General features: G+C 40.1%; 1 pseudogene; it reads left to right on the top strand.

Annotated features, from left to right (window-relative positions):
• The window catches only part of LOC121439841, a 109,717-nt pseudogene extending 95,176 nt beyond the window's left edge, over positions 1 to 14,541 (top strand).
• The last annotated feature ends 4,242 nt before the right edge of the window (positions 14,542 to 18,783 follow it).

Here is an 18,783-nt window from a genome sequence, read left to right as displayed (position 1 = left end):
CATGTCTCATTGTCATGAAAAACCCTAAGTAATTAAAACATTCTAAATGCCATATTCTGTAGCCTTTGAAAGATATGAAGAATACCTATCTGTAACGGCGTAAACGAATGCAGACAGATTGTAATATATATATATATATATATATATATATATATATATATATATATATCTTTAATGTAGAAATAGACTTACAGAACCACCATTCCCGCAGAGACCAGGAAAGCAGAAGTGACTGCTGGGAGCATGCTCGCCAAATTTATAGGCAGACATTAGCCCGAGGTGAACACACCCCCCAAGGGGCGGGACTTATCCCTACATCTCCCCCTTTTGTCTAAATAAGACAGAATCAAACCAAATACAACTATATACAATAACAACAAATAATAAATATAACAAACAATATTGAGAACAAAATCTTTGCTAAACATTCTATCTCAAGGATTCCAAATAATGTAGAGAGTAACTACAATTATATAATCTTCAACTCCATCAAAGATCTGAGAAGGGAATAAACACTACTCAACAAACAAGATATATCCAAAATGTGCAACAATTGACAGAGACAACTGACTACCTGGGCAATCACCCAAAGTCTCGTTTGCAATGTTGAGTCAACCAATTTTGGCTAAGGCCTAACATAACTGACATACCATTATTAAAGGCAAGGAACTTTTCAAAACTATTTTACCCTGTCCTGGCAGGATATGACAGTCCTGTTTTATCCATTGATGCACGCTCTGTATCTCTGTCAGTGGTTGAGGTATGGGCATTTCTTTGCCCAAAGGCCAGTAATAAAAATGCCATTTACACACAGTCTCAGTTTAGGTCTTTGATCATTTATAGAAGTTTGCCAAAACACACGTAACTTATCTTTCTGATCATTATTGCTTGTAACAGTAGGCATGGGGCTTCCTAATTGTCCTGATGAGGCATGTTCTCTGCAGAAACTGGAAATGACTGAACCATGTTTTCCATGGGGGCCTGTGAGCCCCCCCCTCATGTTTCCTGACTGTATGGGGTTGCCTTGTCTATCTCTTGTAGACCTGCATTCATTCATCCAATGTCTGTCCTTTCCACATCTTCTACATAAACCTGAAGGCTGAGTCCTCCTATTTCTGTTATTTCTAGAAGATGCATTATTATTATGATTATTTCTGAAAGATTCACTATTATTATTATTATTATTATTATTATTATTATTATTTCTGAAAATCCGTTGTCTACAATTCCTTTTCATATGACCCATTTTGCCACAATTAAAACATTTGGTATTCTGGTGTCTCCTTTTACCATTGGAAATTGCTTCTTCTACCCATGCTTCAGTGCCATAATCAAATGTATCAACAATGAGTGTATGTAAGACCCATTCTTCCAAGGGCGCTGATCTGAGCTTTAAAGGGCCCAAAATCCTTTTGCACTCCACATTTGGATTTTCATAAGCCAAAGACTCAATCATTATACGTCTTGCTTCTGGGTCAGATATCCCTATTTCTACAGCCTTAGTTAATCTTTGTAAAAAGTCACTAAAGGGTTCTCTCTGACCCTGTTTAACTCTGACAAATGATTCCATTATCTGTCCTGGGTCTTGTACCCTGTCCCAAACCCTTAAGGCTGCTGTAGTACACATGGAGAGTGTGTTTTCATCGAAATTAGCTTGTTCCTGTGGGTCGGAAAAGAGCCCTTCACCTAGAATTTTATCTAGGGAAACGTCAATTCCCTTTGCTTTTTCCTGCTGTTCTAAAAGTCTAGCCTCTTGCCTGAATAAGCATTTCCATTTAAATTGTGGTCCACTCTAAAGTACTGCAGAGCTCAGCTGGAGCCAGTCCGAGGGGGTTGCTCTGCTTGTTGTGGCCCAAGATCTTAGCATCTCTTTAATAAAAGAGGCTTGCATCCCAAAAGTCATGACTGCCTGTTTAATTTCCTTGAGGTCATTCATATGGACAATCTCCCATGTATCCTCCTTGATGACCCTAGGGTTTCTGGAACCAATCACCATCTCTGTTGTTACTACTGGAAAGGCAGGTAGAGCTGTAGGTAGAGCTTTGTGGAAATTGTCCCAGAGAGATTTACCCATAGATGTAGTTAAGATTTGCCTTTCTACCCTTTGCTCTTCTTCATCAGAATTTAGAAATTCCTCAATCTTTTCAATTCTATTCACCATTGCCTTCTGCAATGTCTGAATCTCCTGTCCAGAATTATGTTCCAAAGCCTTCATTGAGGATTCTAAAGTATGAAGTTTGTCCATTAGAGATGACATCTCATCTTTGGACATAATTTTTATGGCATAAACCGTGCCTTCTTGTATTGACAATCTTTCTGTCAATCTGTCATAAGCTTTAGACAAAATCCGATTTTCACATTCAGCAGTTTTGATTTTCTCAGTTAATGTTTCATTTCCTACAGAAAGGGACTGAATCTTATGGTCCAAATCAGCTGTTCCCTCTTCCATAGTAATGAATTTCTCCTTAATATCAGCCACTAATGTTTCAGTTCCTACAGAAAGGGACTGAAGCTTACAATTCAAATCAGCTGTTCCCTCTTCCATAGTAATGAATTTCTCCTTAACATCAGCCTGGAGAACTTCAAACTGATTCTCAATTGTTTTTAAGCATTCAATCTCTCCCTTAAGATTCCTGGATTCGTCTCGTAAAGACTTTATCATATTTCTATTATCAAACCATTTAGTGGCAATGAAAACTATGAATCCCAGAAGGATCCATAGATGTGGGGTGATAGACACCTCTTGTAAAATCTCCCACATGGTACAATTAAAAAAAACTGTTAAATTCTTGAATACGAACGTGTTCAGACATTTTATTTATAAAAGAAAAATTTTTTAACTGCAATGATCGGTTCCTGCCAGTGGTGGTCTCTGTGTTTTTGGAGCCTGTCCTAGAACTAGCTCTTGTAGACCAGGCTGGCCTCGAACTCACAGAGATCCGCCTGTCTCTGCCTCCCAAGTGCTGGGATTAAAGGCATGCACCACTACTGCCTGGCTGGTCTCGAACTCACAGAGATCCGCCTGCCTCTGCCTACCAAGTGCTGGGATTAAAGGTGTGCACTACCACCGCCTGGCAGGCCTCAAACTCACAGAGATCCACCTGACTTTGCCTCCCAAGTGCTGGTATCAAAGGCGTGCGCCACCACCGCCCGGGCAAGTCACTTTGTATCAGACCAAATCTGCCACTTTTGTTGCAAAACTGCAGGTACTTGAGTTTCTGCTAATTCAGGCAGTGGGGTTCTGCTCCATACTTAGCCAAGGCAGGCAGGGAGGGGTTAATTGCTCTGGCGAGCAGGCGGGGCAGAATGGGCCTGTGTGGCCGAGTGTGTCTCGGACTCAGCACTGGGGCCCGAGTCATGAACTAAAAAACAGCTCCCGGGAGGGTGCTGTGTTAGCTAGCCAGCTACCCGCTTGAGTCGGGGGCAAAATAGCCCATGTTGGATGCCAAAATGTAATGGCGTAAACGAATGCAGACAGATTGTAAAAAAATATATATCTATAGTTTTAATGTAGAAAGAGACTTACAGAACCACCGTACCTGTGGAGACCAGGAAAGCAGAAGTGATGGCTGGGAGCACGCTCGCCAAATTTATAGGCAGACATTAGACTGAGACGAACACGCCCCCCAAGAGGCGGGACTTATCCCTACACCTATCTAGCTGAAATATATCTCTATATATCTAGAAAATCTAACTAACACGACTAAAAGCTTTACTATTATTGATGATTATGTAGCATGAGGGCCAGGCTTCTTGGGGTTTATGTCCTTCCCAGTCCTGCTCAGACCACAGAAGAAGCAAGGTGTGACATGCCCTGCTGAGAAAGGTACTGAGCCATGTAGCTAACATAGATAAGGAAAATGGGTTAATAGGTGTTATAAGAGCTAATACAAAGCCTGAGCTAATGGGCCAATCAGTTTATCATTAGTATAGACTCTCTGTATGATTGTCTTTGGGGGCTTATCAGCTGTGGGAACTGGGCAGGACATAAAGCCCAACAAACCTGACCCTCATGCTACAGAATGGTGTCCATGTGGATAGTTATATCCACAAAAAAACTGAGAAAGCTTGAAAAAGAATAGAGTAAAACATGTTTTCTTGGTAGCAGCAATTTTGCGGGTCTGCTCTGCTTGCTAGAGGCAAACACGTACTCTCATCTAAGAGAGGCTTCCTGACTCAGCTTTAGCTGCAAAATCTTGCAGCTCTTTTAAGAGATCCTGCCATGAATCACTTAAATGGTGTTGATGAAAAGCTGAACGCATGCTTTTTGGTTTTCAGATGTAGCAGGGAAAAAGCTGCTGCACTGTTTTAAAATGCCAGCATTCTGGGCTGTCCTGCCAGTGCAAACTCTGACTCTTTGAGGCAGGATGTCCGACTACAGAGAGAGAATTTGAGTGCTGTTTGTGGGCACACTGTTGCAGCTTACTTGCTGGCAGGGACCTTAAAATGCCATAGAGCTGTGGCAATAAATGTGGCTAAAGCCAGTATATCTGCCACAAGGCTGGAATCACAGAAAGCTAAGGAATGGGCTGGATGCAGTCATCAAAGCCACGGCTTTAATCCTACCCATATTGCTTGGCAAATTAAAGACTCATGTGGTCAGAAAAAGGGAGATATACAGTAAAGAGAGTCAAAGATGATGAAAAATTCTAAATGGTTTAAAATGTGTTAAAAATATATGCAGGCTTGAAAAAAAGGTTAAAGCCCTTAAAATAAAAAAAGAAAGAGAATAGTTAGGTGTGGTGGTACATAACTTTAATCCCAACACTTGGGAGCAGAAAGAGACAGATCTCTGTGAGTTCAAAGTGTGGTAGCACACACCTTTAATGCCAATGCCTAGGAGGCAGAAACAGACAGATCTCTTGGAGTTCAAGGTGTGGTAGCACACACCTTTAATCCCAAAGCTTGGGAAGCAGAGGCAGAAAGACCTTTGTGAATTCAAGATGTAATGGCAGACACATTTAATCCAAGCACTTGAGAGGCAGAGGCAAGAGGATCTCTGTTTGTTCAAGGATAGCCTGGTCTACAGAGGAAATTCCAGGATGAAGATACACAGAAACCCTGTCTCAAAAAGCCAAAAATTAAAAATAAACAACATAGAGTTCGAAATAAAGCCAGATAAAGATGGAAAACACACAAAGGATCTTGATACTATATGTTATTATGCTCTCTTTGAATTGTTTGAATGCTGAGGCTGGAGCAACAGCTGCTAAAAGATATTTGTTTATAAATGCTGCCAAATTAATCGAAGATAGGTATTTTGAAAATAACTGGACTTCAAACTTCAAAATTGAAATCAAAAGGTATGTTATTTTGGAGAAGAGATTTTGCTTTTGTTTCCACAGGAAATGAGAGGCTGTGGATTCATTCTGAGTTAAGAAAAATCAGGTTTGATCAAGGAAGACCACCTGAGAAATCTCCAGTAGGAACAGATGGCCCATATGTCTGACTTATACATCCAGAACAGAGTCAAGACTTCTGCCAGAGGCTTCTTTGTTCAACATAACCCTGCCCTCACCCCATGTTTGCCCTTTTGTCTGTCGGGTTCTTGGACTACCAGGAGTCCATGTTCCTGTGCTGAGAAGATTTTTCCAGTCAGCCTACCCTATTGTCCACGAGTTCCTTGGCCCAGGAATAGTTCCTACTCTTACACTGAGGAGATCCACCCAGAGAATCAGTCAAAACAAAGATTGGACCAAGATGCCAAGACTCTCCTGGCTGCATTTGAAGGAAGAGATGGGTAGGTGCCAATGCAAGAATTCCCCTAACAACCTGAAAGGCAACATGAAACACCAGAATGCAGGGATCATGCAACAAGAAGACTTGAACACCATATTCCAGAAGAAGTAGAAGAAATCGACTTTAAACATATTATTATGAAAATAATAGAGGACCTTAAACAGGATGTGAAAATCTGCATTACAAAAATGGAGAAGACAAACAAAAAGGTAGAATAAATGAGTAAATCTCTCAAAGATATCCAAGAAAACCAAGAAAAGCAAACAAACAGGTAATGGAAACAGTTCAAGACTTGAAAAATGAAATGGAGGTAATGAAAAAATATAAACCGAGGGAAGGCTGGATATGGAAAATCTGGGAAAATGAACAGGAAGTACAAAGACAAGTATAACCAACAGAATAAAAGAGATAGAAGAAAGAATCTCAGACACTGCAGATACTATAGAGGAAATAAACTCATTGGTTTAAGAACATAACAAATCCAACTAATTCTTAACACAAAACATCCAGGACATCTGGGACACCATGAAAAGACCAAACCTAAGAATAATAGGGGTAGAAGAAGGAGAAGAGTTACAGCTCAAAGGCCCAGAAAATATATTCAACAAAATTATAGAATACTTTCCCACCTAAAGAAGGATATTCCTATGAAGGTACAAGAAGCATACAGAACACCGAATAGACTGAATCAAAAAAAATTCCCTCACCATGTGATAATCAAAACACAAAACATACAGAATAAAGAAAGAATATAAAGAGTTACAAGGGGAAAAGTTCAAGTAACATATAAAGGTAAAATTATCAGAATTACACCTGACTTCTCAATGGAAACCATGAAAGCTAGAAGGTCTTGTATAGATGGGCTGCAGACACAAAAAAACCACGGATGCTAGCCCAGACTACTATACCCAGGAAAGCTTGCATTCACCATCAATGGAGAAAACAAAATATTCCAGGACAAAAAGAGATTTAAACAATATATACCCATAAACCCAGCCTTACAGAAAATAATAGAAGGAAAACCACAAACCAAGGCAGCTAACAACACCAATAATAATGCAGACACCTGACAACCCTCCACCAGCACAACTCAAAGAAGGGAAACACAAAAACACTACCACCAAAAAAAAAATAACCAAAATTAACAACAAATGGTCATTAATATCACTGGACAAAATTCACCAGTAAAAAGGCACAGATTAAGAGAATGGATATGAAAACAGGATCCAACATTCTATTGTTTACAAGAAACACACCTCAACCTCCAAGAAAGACAGTACCTCAAAGTAAAGGGTTGGGAAAAAGGTTTTCCAATCAAACGGACCAAAGATACAAGCAGGTATGGCTATACTAATATCTAACCAAAATGATTTCAAACTAAAATCAATCAGAAGAGATGGAGAAGGACACTTTATACTCAAAACAGGAACAATTCATCAGGAGGAAGTCTCAATCCTGAATATCTATGCCCCTAATATAAAAGCACCCACATATGTAAAAGAAACATTACTAGAACACAAATCACACATCAAACCCCACACACTAATAGTAGGAAATTTCAACACTCTTCTCTCACCAATGGACAGGTCAACCAGATAGAAACTTAACAGAGAAATAAGAGAACTAACAGATGTAATGAATCATATGGACTTAACAGACATCTATAGAACATTCCACCCAAACAAAAAAGAATATAACTCCTTCTCAGCATCTCATGGAACCTTCTCAAAAATTGATCACATAATCGGTAGCAAAGCAAACATCCACAGATACAAAGAAATTGTAGTAACCACATATGTACTATAAGATCAACCATGGAATAAAGTTAGAATTCAACAACAGTTCTAACCCAGAAAGCCTACAAATTCATGGAAACTGAACAGTCAGCTACTGAACCATCCCTGGGTCAAGGAAGAAATAAAGAAAAAATATTAAAGTCTTCCTTGAATTTAACAAAAAAAGAAGACACAACATACCCAATCCTATAGGACACTATAAAAGCAGTACTATGAAGAAAGTTCATAGCACTAAGTGTCCACATAAAGACAATGGAGAAAGCTTATATTAGAAACTTAACAGCATACCTGCAAGCTCTAGAAAAAAAACAAGCAGACTAACTCAGGCGGAGTAAAAGACTGGAAAAAAATCAAACTTAGTGCTGAAATCAACAAAATAGAAACAGAAAACAATCCAAAGAATCAATGAAACAAAAAGCTGGTTCTCGGAGAAAATCAACAAGATTGACAAACCTCTATCCAAACTAGTCAAAAGGTGGATAGAGAACATGCAAATTAACAAGATAAGAAATGAAAAGGGGGACATATCCTCAGACACAGAGGAAATTCAGAGAATCATTAGATCTTACTACAAAAGCATGTATGCCACAAAATTGAAAAATGTGAAAGACATGGACATTTTTTTTAGATAAGTGACATATACCAAAATTAAATCAAGACCAGGGGAACAATATTTAAATAGACCTGTAATTCATGAGGAATTGGAAGCTGTCATCAGAAACTTCCCTACCAAAAAAGCCCAGGACCAGATGGTTTCAATGCAGAATTCTACCAGAACTTCCAAGAAGAGCTAATACCTATACTCCTTAATGTGTTTCACAAAATAGAAACAGGAGAGTCATTGCCAAACTCCTTTTATGAAGCTACAGTTACTCTGATACCAAAACCACACAAAGACTGAACCAAGAAAAAGAATTACAGACCAATCTCACTCATGAACATCGATGCAAAAAATTCACAATAAAATACTGGCAAACCGAATCCGAGAACACATCAAAAAATATCCATTATGATCAAGTAGGCTTCATTCCAGAGATGCAGGGCTGGTTCAACATATGAAAATCTATCAATGTAATCCATCATATAAATAAACAGAAAGAAAAAAAACTATGTGATCATTTCATTAGATTCTGAAAAAGCATTTTACAAAATTCAACACCCCTTTATGATAAAGGTCTTGCAGATATTAGGGACACAAGGTTCATACTTAAATATAATAAAAACAACATACAGCAAGCTGGCAGCTAACATCAAATTAAATGTTAGAGAAACTTGAAGCCATTCCACCAAAAGCAGGAACAAGACAAGGGTGTCCACTCCCTTCCATACCTCTTCAATTTATAGAAATAAAGTTCTAGCAATAGCATTAAGACAATATAAAGAGATCAATGGGATTCGAATTGGAAAGGAAGAAGTCAAACTTTTGTTGTTTTCAGATGATATAATAGTGTACATAAGCAACCCCAAAAACTCTACCAAAGAACTCCTACAGCTGATAAACACCTTTACTAATGTGGCAGGATACAAGGTCAACCTGCAAAACATCAGTGGCCCTCCTATACACAAAGAACAATGAAGCAGAGAGGGAAATCAGAGAAACATCACATTTCAAGATAGCCACAAATAGCATAAAGTATCTTTGGGTAACTCTAACCAAGGAAGTGAAAGATCTATTTGACAAAACTTTAAGTCTTTGAAGAAAGAAATTGAAGAGGATACCAGAAAATAGAAAGATCTCCCCTGTTCTTGGATTGGGAGGATCAACATAATAAAAATGGCAATTCTACCAAAAGCAATCTATAGATTCAATGCAATCCCCATCAAAATTTCAACAAAATTGTTCACAGACCTTGAGAGAACAATAATCACCTTTATAAGGAAAAAACAACGAGGTTAGCAAAACAATCATATACAATAAAAGTACTTCCAGAGGCATTACCATCCCTGACTTCAAACTCTATTACAGAGCTACAGTTATGAAAATAGCTTGGTATTGGCATAAAATCAGAGATGTCGACCAATGGAATTGAATTGAAAACCCAGATATTAATCCATAAACCTATGAACACCTAATTTTCCACAAAGAAGCTAAATTTCCACAATGGAAGAAAGAATGCATCTTTAACAAATTGTGTGGGCATAACTGAATGTCAACCTGTAAAAAAATGAAAATAGATCCATATCTATCACCATGCACAAAACTCAAGTCCAAATGGTTTAAAGACCTCAATATAAATCTGACTACACTGAACCTGACAGAAGAGAAAGTGGGAAGTAGTCTGAAACACATGGCACAAGAGACTACTTCCTAGGTATAACCCTAGTAGCACAGACAATTAAAGCAACAATGAATACATTGGACCTCCTGAAACCGAGAAGCTTCTGTAATGTAAATGACACGTCATTATGACAAAAAGGCAACCTACTGAATGGGAGAAGATCTTCACCAACCCTGTATCATGCAGAGGTCTGATCTCCAAAATATATAAAGAACTCAAAAAACTAGATATTAAAACTCGAATTAACCCAATTAAAAAAATGGAGCAAAGAACTGAACAGAGAATTCGCAACAGAAGAAGTTCAAATCTCCAAAAGATACTTAAGGTAATGTTTAAACTCCTTAGTGTTCAGGGAAATGCAAATCAAAACAACTTACAGCTTTGAGATACCAGCTTACACCTGTCAGAATGGCTAAAATCAAAAACACCAATTATAGCCTATCCTGGAGAGGATGTGGAGTAAGGGGAAGACTCATCCATTGTTGGTGGGAATGCAAACTTATGCAACCACTTTGGAAATCTGTGTGGCAGCTTCTCAGGAAACTGGGAGTCAACCTACCTCAGGATCCAACAATTCCACTCTTGGGAATATCCCCAAGAGATGCCCTATCATACTACAAAAGCATTTCTTCAACTATGTTCATAGCAGCACTCCTTTGTTATAGCCAGAACCTGGAAACAACCTAGGTGCCCCTAAATAGAAGAATGGGTAAAGAAGATATGGCACATATACACATTAGAGTTCTACTCTGAGGTTAAAAAAAAAGAAAACAATGACATCTTGAATTTTGCATGCAAATGGATGGAAATAGAAAACACATTACTGAGTGAGATAACCCAGACCCAAAAAGATGAATATGGTATGTATTCACTCATAAGTGGATTCTAGCCATAAACAAGGGTCATTGGGCCTATAATTCGTGATTCTAGAGAAGCCAAATAAGAAGCAGAACCCAAAGAAAAATAAATATTTATCCTCCTGGATATTGGAAGTAGACAAGATTGCCAGGCAAAAGTTGGGAGCATGGGGGTGGGGGTGGGGGGATGGGGAGTAGGGGAGATGGGGAGAGAGAAGGGAGAAGGGGAGGACTGGGGAGAGCTTGGGGGAATGGGATGGTTGAGATGGAGGAAGGGTGGATATGGGAGCAGGGAAGAAGATATCTTATATTAAAAGAGCCATTTTAGGGTTGGCAAGAGACTTGGCTCTAGAGGGGATTCCAGGTGTCCACGGGGATGTCCCCAGCTAGGTCCTTTGGCAGCAGAGGAGAGGGTGCCTGAACTGGCCTTATCCCATAGACACACTGATGAATATCTTGCATATCACCATAGAACCTTCATCTGGCAATGGATGGAGATAGAGACAGATACCCACAATGGAGCCCTGGACTGAGCTCCCAAGGTCCAGATGAAAAGCAGAAGGAGGGAGAACATGAACAAGGAAGTCAGGGTGCGTCTACCCATGGAGAGGATGGAGCTGATCTAATAAGAGTTCACCAAGGCCAGCTAGACTGGGCCTAAACTAGCATGAGATCAAACCAGACTTTTTGAACATGGCTGACAACTAAGGCTAACTGAGAAGCCAATGATAATGGCACTGGGTTTTGATTCTACTGCATGTACTGGCATTTTGGGAGCCTAGTCTGTTTGGATGCATACCTTCCTAGACCTGGATGGTGGGGGGAGGGCCTTGTACTTCCCACAGGGAAGGGCACCCTGACTTCGCTTAGGACTGGAGAGGGAGGGTGGAGGGGGAGAGGGGGAAGTGAGAAGGAAATGGGAGGAGGGGAGTAGGTGGATGTCAAAAAAAGAATACAAACAAAACAATGATTTTTGCCAAAAAAAAAAAAGACTGCTGCCTAAGATGATCAAGCCTCACAGGATACTCCAGTCAGGACTTGATCATAACTCTAAATTTTCTTTAGGTTCCCTTAAGATTATCAGTGCCCCCAACCAGGCAGAAGTAGCCTGGAATACTACACTCACATTCCCAAAAAAATGGACGGTGGATAATTTTCTTTGTTTAAAAAAAGGAGGGGAAAGAGGTGAGGGAGAATTGTCTGTATTCTATCAATCATGTTTTAAATAAAGGCTGATTGGCCAGGCAGGAAGTAAAGGCGGGTCAACCAGACAGGAAGTAGAGTCAGGGCAATGAGAACAGGAGAATTCTAGGAAGGAGGAAACCCATTCCTCCCAGTCCTGCCCAGATCATAGAAGAAGCAAGATGTGACCTACCGCTAAGGTTCTGGGTCATCTGTCTCTTTTGGCAGCTACATAGCATCTCCCTGACTCTGCCTTCTTTTTTCCTCTATTTATGCCTGAAATTCCCACCTTGCTCTCTTCTGCACTGCCTTAGGCCCAAAGCAGAATCTTTATAAACCAATGGTAACAAAACATATTCACAACATATAGACAGGAATCCCACATCATCTTACAATGTTGAATATGGAATGTAAGTGATTAAAGGCACTGTTCATATATTTGCATTATCATGTTATTATTGCATAGAAGAAAGACATAAATGTTAAGGTTGCTGAGGATTGGTGGCAAACAAAAAAAAATGATGTGTGCTGTTTAGTGATAATTTTTGTTCTGTTGTTCACTGCTGTCTCCTCAATTGAATGGGCATAAGAAGACACTGACAGCAATGGTCAAGGCGCCACCCTTTTTTATCTCTACATTAGAAAATTAGGCACACAAAAACACAGGGAACTGAAAGGTATGAATGATGGTCTTCCGGTCTTACTGCCAAGAACTCAGTTTTTCAATAAGAATGTGTATAATATGTATATGGTAAGGTAACAAAACATTATCCTGGAACTTATTGCAAGTGGGGACCAGATAATCTCTCATAGTTAGGTAGTAGTGAATAATGAAAATCAATGTGAGTTGGTTGGTACATCAGTTGAGGTTACTTTAAAAACGATGATGTCTTACAGAGGGTTTTAATTTTGTTATAGAGGTGAGAGAGGCTGTTGCTGACAAGTATACAAAATGGAGATGTTTCATGAAAACAGAGATAGCAAGGTAATATGAACATTAGTTGATTACAGAAAGTAGTAAAGGATATAGTTTTAACATGATAAAACCTTGCTGGTATTTGGTGTATGGAATGACAAAAAGAAGAAGAAAAAGAAAGACAATTTTGTCACTACATGTTGTCATTGATACAGCTTGGTTATAATAATGTTTCTAGCTCTTAATGTTCTGTGTTCTCTTTTCCCTACAGGAGCGCTAAACTAAGGATCCTAGATCTTGCAGGCTGCAAGATTGTCTGCCTGGGGATCAGTACTATGTCACCCGCATGCTTGTTCTCCTGTGCTCACTTGGAGCACTCTATCTTGAAGATCAAGGACCAGCATCGTATTGCAAGTTCAGATCCTGAGGTTCAACCCTCTAATAAGACTATGGAATTAATAGTAAACATTTCCCTCAGAAGCGATAGCAACTTAAGGGAATGTGAATATTTGGCTCTGCTTCTGAATAAAATAGAAGAGAGTTTAGGTTCTTTGCACCTGTGCTGCCGAGATTTGGAAATCCATTAATTGGGTGATAGTAGAAACACCCTGAACCATTTAGATCTCAAATGCCTTGATCACCTGTCAGTGCTTCAGGGCTGTTTGAGTGAGTCCATCATCCTTTTGACTCAGTTGGGACACCTGAGCAGACTTTGTCTGTCTAAAGTCACTTGTAGACCTTTGAATGAGAAAGATTTTGAATTGTGTCTCACAGCTGAGGTGTATGGACCATCTAAATGAACTCAGTTTGCATTCTTTTGCCATCACAGATCATGTTGAAACTGTGCTGAGATAACGGCCTGGGATAAATACTGGGTTTCCAATAGCAGTCTGTTTTTACGATGAGAGAGATAATTCTTAGATATCCTTAAGTTTCCCATAACCCTTTCTCCTTCTACCTCAGAATGGGCAATGCTGGGAGTTTTAAAACAGCCATGGAATGGTGTTGTTCTATAGTTGAAGACAAAAATGGGGTTACAAAAAGCATAGTCAGATGAGCATGGAGGCCCTGAGCTCATTCCAGAAACATTGATGTCAAAAGAACAACGCAGTTCTCCTCTGGCCATTGAGAGTTAAAGAGGGGGGATTGAAAGACTTTATGTTCCGGCACAGGTGCACATATTCATACACTCGTATATGGTAATGTCACATCATGAGGAAAATCTCCAAGGTTCAGGCCATGACTGGAATGGCTGTTATTTATGGACTGGTCAAAGGGAGCTTCTAGTTGGTTGCTCCTTCTATCCCCTCTCTTCTGAGCAGGTGAACTAGCTCCCCCTTTGGTTATGTTGTATTCCCTAAGTTGATAGTATTTTCACTAAGTTTTTCACACAACTTTATAAGAATATGTTCAACATATTGTAAAAGTTAAACTAATATTTGCCAGGGTGGTAAAGTATTTCTCACAGACCCACAAGACTATTGTGTGAAAGCTCACATCATTTGCTGCTGATATGCAAAAGAGTTTGTTCTAGTTTCACAGATATAGTTTCCCTCTTCTAGTCCACATTTTTCAGAAATCATTTTCTGTTTTCTCCCTGCAGAGACCTACCAACCAGTTTGGATTTCTTACATCTAACATTCTGTGAACTTTCTTATAATGATTTCAAGTTTCTAGCTGAGTGCCCTCAAGCCAACCATTTAAAGCTGCTGAATATCAGCAATAATCCGATATACTGGGAAGACTGTGAACCCTTTTATCTATACAAATAGATTGGATCAGAAAAGAAAGTTCCCTCGCCATACAAGTAACTCCTAATATTCTTTGTTTTGTATATTTAGTGTATTGATTATTGTGTGGTGAGGGGACTTCCTGTTCTCATCCAATCTATTTGTTGTTTTGTAAGTTTCTTTCTTGTACCTTGATAGGGATATCCTTCTTTAGGTTAGGAAAAATTTCTTCTATGATTTTGCTGAAAACAGTTTCGTGGTTGGTCCTGGATTTCTTCTCCTTCCTCTGTTCCTATTATTCTTAGATTTAATCTTTTCAGTGTCCCAGATTTTCTGGATGTTTTGTATTAGGAGCTTTTTTAGATTTAACATTTTCTTTAACGAATGTATCCATTTCTCCTATGTATCTTCAATTTCTAAGACTTTATCTCTTGTATTCTGTTTGTGTAGCTTGTCTCTGTAATTCCTGTTTGAATTCCTGATTTTTTTCATTGCCACAATTGCTTCAGTTTAGGTTTTCTTTATTGTTTCTATTTTTATTTTCAGATCCTGAATAGTTTTATTCATTTCTTTCCACTGTTTGTATTTTCCTATATTTTTAAAATGGGATTTATTTATTTATTTCTGTTGTTTGTGTTTTCCTGCACTACTTAAGATGTTTATTCTTTTCTGCTGTAAAAGTAAATATGCTGGCATGGCCTATTACATGGGTACACTCTCCATTTAAAAGACAAACCCTGTCCACTCCAATCTCCTCCTTCCTGCCTCCAAAGCAAGGGTGAAGGTGTAATTCACAAACAATGTCACACCAGTTTGGAATTATGATTAATAGGGTGGTATTTATTTAAAGGGGAAAAAACTTACAGATCACTGTCCCAGGCAACAGCCCTCTATGCAACCAGGAAGGAAGTCTAGTCACCAGCAGAGCAGGAAGTGAAGAGAGAGAGGAGAGGGAAGTGGCCGCTATTTTAAAGGGAGAGAGACCACGCCCCAATGGGCTGGTATCTCAGCAGCTATAGGCTGGAGGAGTGGGAGGACCTCCCGCAACACAAGGGGATCTCAGGCTTCTTCTCTATCCTCTCTCTCTCTCTCTCTCTCTCTCTCTCTCTCTCTCTCTCTCTCTCTCTCTCCTTAGTCTTTCCTTAGTCTGTCTTCTGGAGAGGCAACTTCTGTGTCTCTCTTTTTTCCTCTTCCCCTCTCCCTCCATAACCCACTATAAACTCTATACCCAAGCTCTCATCTGTCTGTCTGTCACCTGCCACGGTCTCCCTTTTACTAGGGATCCTGAGGCCTCAGGTCACCTACTACCACTCCTTGTGGGACTGTCCTTGGGTCACCCGTGTTATGAATGATAACAGTTTCTTCTTTAGTGATCTCTATCATTTTCATACAGGCAGTTTTAAGGTTTTATTTGTGCTTCAGCTATATTAAGATTTTCAAGGCCTGCTGTGGTTGAGTTGCTGGACTCTAGTGGAGACATATTTTCCTAGAGATTACTGTGTTTTTATACTGGCATCTAGACATAAGAGATTGGTAAAAATATAATTGTAGATGCTGATAAAATCTGGTTGGTTTTGTTGGGTGAGTGCTTTTTCCCCCTTGGTTTCTCCTTCCTCTCTTGTTTTAGAGTGTGGTAGCTGTGTCTTACTTGGTGGGAATTTTTTAGTCCATCTGATAGTCTCTGGGGATTCCAGGTAAAATGAGTTCCTGGATATTAGCAACTGACATTTAGGAATGGGGATAGGCTAGGGGTTGAGAAAATCAGAGTGTTCCAACAGGATCTGCTTATCTAGGCTCTTTGGAATTGGAGCAGAGAGTGGAGAGAGGTCATGCTAGAAGATCTCCTATAGAGACAAGGCTGAGACTAGAGGATTGGACCCGGAGGAAGGGAAGAAAGGGTGAAATTCTGCATTCAGCCCACCTGCTTCCCTGGCAGGAGGGGCCTGTGTGTTAGCAGAGGGTGCCTGCTGGAGTTGGGGGCTGAGATAAAGCAATAAGTGGAGGGAACGAGGTTGGTTGGTTAAGAGGGGAAAGTCTTTAGGATTCACTAGAAATGGAATTGGGGGAGGGCTGCCACATGTGTTCTCCCACAGAGCTGGGAATGAGACTGGGGATTGAGAGAAAGGTGAGGATCTGTAGTCAGTTTACCTGTTTCCCTGATCTTCTCAGCTGGTGTGTTCACAAGGAATCCCTGCTATTTTTGGATACTGGGATAGTGAGATAAATTGGGAAAAGGAAGGTTGAAGGAACTTTGTGATTCATTGGGATGGGGTAAGAGAAGAAAGGGAGAGCCCAGCAGGTGGTCTACAGAGCTGGGAATGAGACTGACAGATGTGGAAGAGCAGGAGAGGTGAATAGCTGCAGTCAGCCAACCTGTTTCCCTGGCAGGCCTAGCCTGTGGATTAGCAGGGTGCACCTGCTGGAGTTGGGGGCTGGGAAGGTTGTTGGAAAGGAAAGGTCTGTGGGAGCCTCAAGGGATGGGAGCATTGGGGAAGGGAAGGCTTCAGCAGTTTTTTTCTGCAGCAGAGCTAGGAATAAGACTGGGTATTGGATCAGGAAGAACAGAGGGAGTCCACCTGCTTCCCTGGAAGGCTTGGTCTGTGGGTTATCTTCCCTAGAAGTTAGACTCCCTGTGGATTTGCAAGTCATCTGTATTCTCCTGTATCCCCCTGTTTAAGTCTGGGTAATTAACAAGAACAAAATTATTTAATTAGTCTGGGCCATAAAGAATGAAAATATATCATTTTCAGGAAAATAGATGCTAAGTAAAATAAGCCATTCCCATAAAAACAAATAGAGTCATTTTTCTGTCTTATTTGGAATCTGAGTCTAACAAAAGCCTATAAAATTAAAAAGGGGGACCATTGCAGGAAGGGCAGATTGGAAGGAATTAAAAAGTAATGGGGGACTAAAGCACTTCTGTGCATGTATGTTATGCCCAAATGTGCAAAGTCCCTGCAAAAGCAAAAAAGGAGAGATCAAGTTTGCAAACTCGGTCTCTCTGCATGCTCAAAGTATTGGAATAACTGAAGAGCCCCAAGCTCAATTAGAATTGGGTTTTTATATTAGTAAAGGTGGGACGGGGGGGGGGAGGAGGGGGGTGGTTCTGAGGTTCAGGACCTCTGATTGGTTGACATTTGCCTAGGGGTGTCCTGGAGAATGTGCACTGGCAGCTGATCCTATCTACAGTGGTTGGAATGTTAGGCATTTCCTTTGAATGGTCTGTTTTGGGGCAGTGGTAAGGTAATCTCAGCTTGTGGTTCCTCCTGCAACCAGGTATTGCCTCAGGGTAAACTACTGAGACTCAGGCCTCTTAATAAATTTATGGATGGCTGAGTTCTTCTCTGGCAGGTGATAATGGTTAGAAGTAAAGAACTTCCTTTGGGTGACCTGCCCATACTTAGCTTATCATGGCTGGCCCCCATGGTATGGAAGTGCTATATGAATTAACTTTGAACAATATTAATATGTGCAAATAAAAAATGAAAAAGAGGGGTTGGAGAGATGGATCAGGAATAAAAAGCACCGACTGCTCTTCCAGAGGACCCAGGTTTGGATCCCAGAACATAAATGTTGAGTTCTAACCATCCATAACTTCATTTCCCAGGGTTCCAACATTGTCTTCTGGCCTCTGAAGGCACTGTGTACAGACATACATGAAATTTTCTGCACCCCGATAAACCTCTCCACTGACGCAATAATCCAAATCAGACCAAATCAATCTTAATTAGAAAAGGACCAGGTTTAATGGATACCAATGCTCCCGGATAGCCTTCTAGCCACCCAGTGAGGAGACAGGACAGGAAGAAAACCACATGTGTGGTTTCTAGGGTCCAATTTAAATACCTGGTGGGAGTGGTCTTGAGCATCTCTGGGGAAGGGTCATCATTTGGTGAGCTTTCTCAGAGGTGGAGTCTGGACTGAGGCAACTCCCAGGGAAGGGGGCTTGGGATGGAACTTCCACCGAAACATTCCAGACTCTGGATATGTGGATGCCAGTGGCTGGGTTGATACTTCCAACCAAACAATACATACAGGCAAAACACCCAAACAAGTGAAAATAATGAATCTCTAAGACAATGAAAAATATACTTTTGGCATGCATACATAATTTTGAGTTTAATCAATTCAAAGTGAAAATGGTCCTAAAGTCATACTTTTTATTTGTACAATGTATCTTTTTAATGTCTTTTTAAAGCAGCCTTTATTTTTGAGTGAATGTTAAAATGTTTGACTCATCTAGTGGTTAGTATCTTGTAATTATCTCTTTTGGGAAGAGTAAGA

The sequence above is a fragment of the Microtus oregoni genome, unplaced genomic scaffold, assembly GCF_018167655.1.
Source record: "Microtus oregoni isolate MIOR12 unplaced genomic scaffold, Mior012 000063F_ref0000156, whole genome shotgun sequence".
Lineage (NCBI taxonomy): Eukaryota > Metazoa > Chordata > Mammalia > Rodentia > Cricetidae > Microtus > Microtus oregoni.
The sequence above is the reverse complement of the archived record's forward strand: the minus strand, read 5'-3'. Positions and strand labels throughout refer to the sequence as shown.